The sequence below is a fragment of the Lingula anatina genome, chromosome 4 (assembly GCF_051362555.1).
Source record: "Lingula anatina isolate TDL-2025a chromosome 4, LinAna3.0, whole genome shotgun sequence".
NCBI lineage: Eukaryota > Metazoa > Brachiopoda > Lingulata > Lingulida > Lingulidae > Lingula > Lingula anatina.
The window spans coordinates 7,008,578-7,017,700 of NC_141770.1; the positions used below are offsets into that span (position 1 = coordinate 7,008,578).

Below are 9,123 nucleotides of genomic sequence, written 5' to 3' on the forward strand. Positions count from 1 at the left end.
CTAGAAGACACCATGCTGTATGGAGACTGGAGCTGGAAAAAGAGACATGGCAATGTATAAGTGAAAGAACACAGATTATCTTAACACAAAGAAAAGACAAAAACCTGACAGTCCACCAGAGCCAGTCGGGAAAAATATTAAAACTATGGTACACTGCCAAGTGCCCACCTTATATGGTAGACATCATTGTTGTGGTGATTGAACTGTGGTAAGTTAAAAATGACTTTGCCTTTTAGAGGCTGCTGGGCACAATTGTGACTGCCGAGACCAGCACATTCTCAGATTGAATACAGTTTAATAATCAGAACTCTGCCAAATCTGTTGGAATTAATGTGAAATTTGCACACAAAATGCTTAACATCTGTAAAAATTTGGGATAATTATATCAATTGACTGCAACTAATTGAAAGATGTTTTCTGAGGAGTAATTTGAGTCACTAAAGAAATTACTAATAATAATGACAAAATTACTTCAACTTAAAGGAAACAAAAAAATATTATAACTGCTTTCTTTCTCTACAGAGGAAGATTAGGAGACCAATTATATATTGTCACATGACTTGTAAAACACTATCAACCATTAGTTTAATGTAGCACCTGCCAGCAGTCCAGTTACTGTCATGACAATGGGTCATCCCAGGGAAGTAATGAGCACTGCTCCACTTTGGGTCCAATTTATTTCATCCCAAACTGACCACATCAAGCAGGCCACTACAGAGACCAAACGCGTGTGTAAACTGGAAAAAATATAAACATATATTAAACAAGGCAATCAACCACTTGACCACTGATGATAAGAACTAATAAAATTGAGTGCTTCAGCCAGCCAAAGAACATGAATTTCAGACACTATGTTTAAAGCACATGCCATATGAACCACATTTTAATTGAACTATTTTGTACAAAAGACTAATGGTTTAAACTAAACCAATTAATTGTCGACAAATGAGAGATATGGATCAAAAATGCCATTAATGACTATAAAGATACAATGCAAATTACAATTTTAACTTTTTTTAATAAAGAAGAGTGGATAATTACAAAAACCCATGCTTTTCAAGTCACATTGGAAACCACTGGATTCCAAAATTTTTTGTCTCTACAGAGGAATGAAAGAGACCTATTATACCCACTGTTACTTGAAAAAGAAAAACTGTTCATTTTGTGTACAACCTGCAAGAAGTCCAGTTCCCTGTTTACCATGGCTGTCCTGTCTCTGGCTCTTCACAACCCATTCATCCTGAAACTTGCTGTGTCTTGCACAACTGTGTGAGATGAAGGGATATTCCTGCAGCTTCTATTTCCTGTCTATTTCATATTAACAATACATGTCCTCCATTTTCAGCCAGGTAAAGTCAGTTCACCTAGAAGACACCATGCTGTATGGAGACTGGAGCTGGAAAAAGAGACGAAAGATTATATTAATGAAGTGACATAACTATCTTAATAAAAAGACAGAACCCTGACAGTCCACAAGAGTCAGCAGAGCTAAACCTACAATACCAGTATACTGCCTAATGTCCACCTAATATGACAGACATCACAGTTGTGGTGACTGCACCAAGACAAGTTTAAAATGTCTTTTGGAGGCTGCTGGGCACAATTGTGACTGCTGAGTTGAGCACAATCTTAGATTAAACATAGTTAAACTAGAGGATCAGAGAGGCGATACCGCCTCCGAATATTGTACCACCAGCTGGAGCAAGCGCATTCGTATAGACCCCCACATACACAAAATAAGGGACACAGTCACCAGTCTTGTGCTTGACAAGCTGTAAACATGCAATCAACAAGAATTTTCAATATATGCAAAAAATATATGAAACTAAAAATGGTACAATCAAATTTAAGTTCATCGGAAGGTAGGTGAAAGGTCATTTTCAAGGTCACAGTAAATTGCCAGTATATGACTTCCTATTCAAGTTCAATAGTAACTAAGGACCTATCTCTGCCAGGTTTGGAGTTAAAAGAGAAAGAAATTAGCAGAGTTCAGTTCATGATAATAAGTAGATCAAAGGTCAATTTCAAGGTCACACTTAGATTGCCAGTATATGACTTCCTATTCAAGTTCAATAGTAACTATGGACATATCTCTGCCAGTTTTAGAGATAAAAGGGAAGCAAAATTTGCAAAATTCAGTTCATGGTGAAAAGTAGGTCAAAGGTCAATTTCAAGGTCACAGTAAGATTGCCAGTATTTGACTTCCCATTCAAGTTCAGTAGTAACTATGGACATATCTCTGCCAGTTTTGGAGATAAAAGGGAAGCAAAATTTGCAAAGTTCAGTTCATGGTGAAAAATAGGTCAAATGTCAATTTCAAGGTCACAGTAAGATTGCCAGTATATGACTTTCTATTCAAGTTCAATAGTATCTATGGACCTATCTCTGCCAGTTTTGCAGATAAAAGGGACTAAATGTTATAATTTTGGAGTTACCATAATGTGCCATAAATTTCCTACAGAAAAGATTAATTAAAATAAAGAAAACATCATTTTGGTCAAAATTCTTAAAATAGGAGGTGCTCTGAAGTTCCAGAAGTTCAAATTTGATGAAATAATGTCATTTTTGACCACAAGTTGTCTGCTTTGCCAAGCCTTATGTATTATTTTTCCAGAGTTCAAAATTTATTATCCATTACCGTACTGCACATTTTGCTTTCACCACCAATATGTATTTTTTGATACAGTGTAACTTTAGAGATAAAAGGGAAGCAAAATTTACAAAGTTCAGTTCATAGTGAAAAGTAGGTCAAAGGTCAATTTTAAGGTCACATTTAGCTTGCCAGTATATGACTTCCTATTCAAGTTCAATAGTAACTATGGACCTATCTCTGCCAGTTTTGGAGATAAAAGGGAAGCAAAATTTGAAAAGTTCAGTTCATGGTGAAACGTAGGTAAAAAGTCAATTTTAAGGTCACATTTAGATTGCCAGTATATGACTTCCTATTCAAGTTCAATAGTAACTATGGACCTATCTCTGCCAGTTTTGGAGATATAAGGGAAGCAAAATTTGCAAAGTTCAGTTCATGGTGAAAAGTAGGTCAAAGGTCAATTTTAAGGTCACATTAAGATTGCCAGTATATGAATTCCTATTCAAGTTCAACAGTAACCATGGACCTATCTCTGCAAAGTTCAGTTCATGGTGAAAAGTAGGTCAAAGGTCAATTTTAAGGTCACATTTAAATTGCCAGTATATGACTTCCCATTCAACTTCAATAGTAACTATGGACATATCTCTGCCAGTTTTGGAGATAAAAGGGAAGCAAAATTTGCAAAGTTCAGTTCGTGGTGAAAAGTAGGTCAAAGGTCAATTTCAAGGTCACATTTGGATTGCCAGTATGTGACTTCCTATTCAACTTCAATAGTAACTATGGACCTATCTCTGCCAGTTTTGGAGATATAAGGGACTAAATGTTATAATTTTGGAGTTACCATAATGTGCCATAAATTTCCTACAGAAAAGATTAATTAAAATAAAGAAAACATCATTTTGGTCAAAATTCTTAAAATAGGAGGTGCTCTGAAGTTCCAGAAGTTCAAATTTGATGAAATAATGTCATTTTTGACCACAGGTTGTCTGCTTTGCCAAGCCTTATGTATTCAGGCATGAGATTTGGTTTTGATAAAAAAGTCTGAAAGATTTTTCAAAGAAAAATCTTAACGCACACGTAGGCTAGGCCTATACATGTAGGAATAGTTTGATTGACAGTATACACTATAATACAGTAACACACACACACACACACACTCAGTGACACACACACACACACCAGTGACTGAGTGAGAACGTTACTGATCTCTAATTCAGCATTTAATTCTGTTGATGTACATTTAAACCATGTCATAGATCTAGTACAACTATCGTTTATACTATTACTAGTGACAACACCGTCATCACATCAGACGATCAGTAGATTTAGTGATTCAACAGTTGGGCACAATTTTAAACGAGCGACAAGTCGACAACTCAAAACATGAAAATTTTCAAATGCAAGTTCAATGTCTTCATACGACATACACACAACCGATCTAGTAAAACAACCTATCTGAATTTATTCTTAATCCCTTTATCGATTTCTCTGACTCTATCGTCGTTTACACCGGCCTCAAGTAGCTTCATTTTCCAAAACGCAAAAGCGACACACGATACCACATGGAAAAAACCGCGCAGCGCTATATGAACAGGATACAGGCCGTTTTACGGTAATTGCATTCAATGACTGTATAAATGTCGTATAGATGTCGCAAAAGTTTCCCCCTTGATAACAGTGCGTCCCAGAATCGATATATATGTACGGTTGGTAACGTTTTTCAGCAAGGTCAAAATTGAAAACATGCGAGTGCCGATGAGTGAAGGGTCTCGCCGGGGAAGGGAAGGGTACCCCCCCCCCCCTGAAATTTTCTCAACGGATTTGCAATGATATAAAAAATGACATTTTTGAAGGAAAAAAGTCGGAATTCCGCCAAAAGACTCATGCCTGTGTATTATTTTTCCAGAGTTCAAAATTTATTATCCATTACCGTACTGCACATTTTGCTTTCACCACCAATATGTACTTTTTGATACAGCGTAACTTGAAAATCGTATGGAATACAAAAAAACGGAGACCACCTCCAGTGTTGGGCTTTACATGCTCTACAAAATGCAAAAAAGAATGGGTCTCTAGCATTAACGGTTCCCGAATTAGAGACAGTTTTCAGTTTCGGTACTTTATGGCCGCTACTCCTGTGAAAATGCACCGATTGACCCCAAATTCACGGAGATGAAAGATGACCCAAAGGGTTACACTTTCCAATAATATTATTGGTTAAGTCTGTGTGGTATCTGAATAACAGGGCAAAAAAATTTTTTTTCGTAAAAAAATTCATTTTTTTGAAAATTTTGGCCCGTTTGACCTTGAAATAAAGGTCAAAGGTCAAATCCAAGGGCATATTTGAAATCTACACATATGACTTTTGGAAAGCTGTCTGTAGAAATTTTTCCCATAACTCCTTCCGTAGGGTAGATAATTAGCATTTAATTTTGCCATTTTTAGACAAGGGTGCATTGCAATGAGTGCCACACCTAGACCCCAATACCGACAAAGCCCAAATTTTACGTGGAACGAGTTGAGATTATAGGTGACCTAAATCCAAGAGATGGGTACAGGGGCCCTCACCGTCTAGGAGGAGAAGCGGTAACGGTGACTTGGCGGCGGAGCCGCAGGAGCCGGCGGAGCCGGCGGAACATACGGGTCGGGACTAAAACCATGGGTACCGCCAGCGCCTACGCTGGTGGTACAATAAGCAGAACTCTGCCAAATCTGGAATTTCTGTGAAATTTGCACACAAATTGCCTAACACCTGTAATAATCTGGGATAAGTATTTCAGTTAACTGTGCCTTGTTAAAGTACATTTTGTAAAGAGTAACATAAGAAAAGTGAAAAAAATTATTTAAATTTACAGAAAACACAAAATATGATAACTGGTTTGTTGATCTACATGGGAAGGATAGAAGACAAATTATCTATTGTAACACAACTTGTAAAACAAAACCAAGCAATTATTTTGTGCACTACCTGCAAGGAGGTTTTTTTGGCATGGTGATGGGTGACTGTGGGTAATGACCACTGCTCCACCTTGGGTCAAATACATATCACCTGTTATGACCAGGTCCCGTGGGTCTCACTTGCCATGTGCTTCTTTCACACTCGTTCCCATTACCACATCATCCACCAGGTGGTGGCCCCAGTCAAGACGCCACTAATCGGCAGCCGTGTATTGGATATAACATTCCTCCCAACCTTAATTTTTTTCTACAACATATAAGCTTAAAAATCATTATCCTTGAATATTTTGAATCCTGAAGAATTTTCAGTTTTCATATTGTATAAAGTCACATCTTGAGTGCTATATGCTCAAGCCTTTCAGGACAGCGATCCGCCTTCATCCTGATTAAATATCAATTATCTCAGATTACTTTTTTTCAGGACAGCGATCCGCCTTCATCCGGATTACATTAAAAAAAAATCTCAGATTACTTTTTTTTTAGGACAGCGATCCACCTTCATCCTGATTACATAGAAATAATCTCAGATTCCCTTTTTTTTTTTAGGACAGTGATCCACCTTCGTCCTGATTAAATATCAATTATCTCAGATTACTTTTTTTTAGGACAGCGATCCGCCTTCATCCTGATAAATATAAATTATCTCATATTCCTTTTTTTCAGGACAGCGATCCGCCTTCATCCTGATTAAATATAAATTATCTCAGATTACTTTTTTCAGGACAGCGATCCGCCTTCATCCTGATTACATAGAAATTACCTCAGATTACTTTTTTTCTCCTCAGGACAGCGATCAGCCTTCATCCTGATTACATATAAATGATTGAACTGTCACTTTAATACATAATCTTTAAAGTAACCGGTCTTCTGATCGTTCTCTATGGTCTAGTGTAATTGGTTCTGCAATATGATCAATGTTTTTCTCTTGCTGTGGCATCTTCTCATCAATTGAATTCTGTGTATTTAATGCAATATCATCTAAGTTTGGAATATTCTGTGTGTCTGTTGCTGCATTGTCACTTTTCACTGTAATATATCACTAAGTTACAATTCACATGCATCATCTTGTCTTCTCATCTCATTTGTGTTTTCTTTCAAATATAAGTCTGCTGGAATTTTCATTCCATTATCTGTTGTGTTTATGACATTGTTACACAGTTTGAATTGACTTGCGTCTCTGCAGATTGTTCTTCTGTCTGTAACTCTTCTGGCAGTAACTTGAGAACCATGTATTTCCATGACGATATAGAAAATCAGTTCATATGGTGTTGAGAGTTTGTTTCTTTTGTTCTGTTTAACTAAAACATAGTCACGTATAATGAGTGTATTCTCCCTCCAAGTTTGATTAGTGTTGGGTCAGTGAGTGTTTTCTCTGCTATCTCAGCAAGAATCGCTGCATTTTCAGATTTGACCATCCATCTGATCATCTTCTCTGTACTATGACCACCCATTTGTGGCAGTGGCTGTCTGGAGAGATAATCTGGGTCTGCATCATTCTTTTCTGGCTCATATACCACTTCATAGTCAACATCTTGTAAGTCCATCACCCATTTCTCTAATTTCTTGGTGGTAATTTTGCTTGTGCTTTGTTAAACATGGGTACTAATGGTTTGCGTGCTTCAATAATACTAAATTCTTCTCTCATGTCCCAGTATGGTTCAATGTCCTTATCTTTTCTGTATAGATTGCTGATTCCAATCTCCTGTTGAGATTCTCCCTCCAAGTTTGATTAGTGTTGGGTCAGTGAGGGTTTTCTCTGCTATCTCATTGAGAATCACTGCATTTTCAGATTTGACCACTCTGTCAAACTGTGTGCCTGAGCTGAAAAAACAAAAAAAGAGAGACACTCATTATAAACATTCAACAGGCCTGTAGCCAGCTATTTCAAAAGTTTTTTTTTTCCCTAAAAAAGTGGACATTTTACCATGAAACCATTGTGTACCTAAATGAAACTTTACCCAGAGGGAACTTTTCCCGGCAAAAAGGGCTGTTCGTTCACATGTCTAAACTGGCAATGGTCCTGGTCAAAGTCAAACTTGGCAGCTTCCTCATATTCACAGAAATTTGTACTTTCAAAAAATTTCTAATATCCATGATGTTTTGCTATGACTTCATGTAAAAAAAATCAAACTTAAAATTGTCATCATTTTATATTGGCAATTTAAGCTAAATTTAGGGGGACATTTGTTGTGACTTTGCATCTTAAGCGGCCCAACATGCCTCAAAATGTGTCACAACACTATATTCAATGCAGGAATCGTGCACTCCAGATGTAACATTGTAATAATGTGAGGTTATACTTGGCTACATACTGGGGTATGTATGAATTCCTAACATGCAAAGCCATTACTTCACTCCAGTTGGAGGGCTATGGCTAAATAGAGAGTTATAAAGATACCTGATAGGACAAAGTGAACACTGCAAAAATCCCCATGGCATAAATAACTTTTTAGGACAACATATAGAAACCCTATTGCTCCCTAACTCTGCTAGAACTTTTTTACGTTTTACCTCAGATATTTCCAGGAATCCAGATCTACTGAATAACACTTATAACGCTCCCTTTAACTATCCTCTAGCTCTTGTATCTGCAGCTCTCTCTCTCTCTCTCTCTCTCTCTCTTAAAAACCCCGCCCAACTATGGCTTTCAATCCCAGGACTTCCGGTTCCAGATCACTGCAACAAAGTACTCACCTTTCTGTCATCAAGAATGTCTTTGCATGCATATAAAAGGTTGCTGGAATCGTGAAATGTCATACTGCTTCAGATCAAACTTTTATGGTAACTCATAAATATATCTTGGCCTTAGTATAACGTTATTTCATAACGTGTAAAATTTTCCCGCTCCGCCGCGCTAAGCCTAAGTAGGTCATTTGCAAACTCGCAGTGAATAAGTTGGGTCACATCTCGGCACATCCGGTCACATGATGCTCGCCGCAGTTTTACTCTGCTTCCCAGTTATTATATCTTTTGATTTTTCGTATAGATATGATATTATTGATTATTGATTGAGAATAAATTATTACAAAAAGGTAATTATAAATTCTTTTTTATTGTTATTATTACATATTTTCTTTTTGCTTCAACGGATCTCAGCACTACTAACACAACGTTCAATTTGAGCAAATGGAGCATTTAAGGACCCTCGCATTTAGAGAAATTAGGGCCTACGATTTAAAGTATAATAAACAAACTAGAAAATATTCTAAAGTCAATTTTGCCTGCACAGCAGCTAGTACCTGTATTTTACGTTAATAGACTGCGGTAGAGACTGCGCTAGTAAGCTTATATTAGATGCGCGTTAATTTTTTTCTTTTTTAACGTCTAAAACTTTCCCTCAATTCCAAGTATATTTTCTCAATGCCTGGTAACGAAGGTTTTGCAAATGGCTTTCTAATAGAATGCAGCTTTGTCGTGTTTCGTGTAAAACATTTCACTGTGCCCTATTAACATATCGTCCAGCTAATCATGAGGGCCCGCTGGGAAGGGGGGGGAGGGGTTAGTGATCACAATTCACGGCCACATTAAATAAAATCATCAAATCACATAAATTAATTAAAAACTTTATTCGTATC

At 37.0% G+C, this 9,123-nt stretch overlaps 1 long non-coding RNA gene across 2 annotated transcripts; it reads right to left on the reverse strand.

The window, feature by feature from the left end:
• Positions 1–5,904: 5,904 nt before the first annotated feature.
• LOC147762182 (uncharacterized) lies at positions 5,905–8,418 on the reverse strand. 2 transcript variants are annotated; one of them, XR_015333846.1, is made up of 2 exons: positions 8,243–8,418; positions 5,905–7,369 (listed from the first exon to the last, which is right to left on the reverse strand). It is a non-coding gene; the product is annotated as an uncharacterized LOC147762182 (long non-coding RNA). The 2 variants fall into 2 exon arrangements; XR_015333847.1 differs by lacking the exon at positions 8,243–8,418 and adding an exon at positions 8,060–8,235.
• Positions 8,419–9,123: the final 705 nt, after the last annotated feature.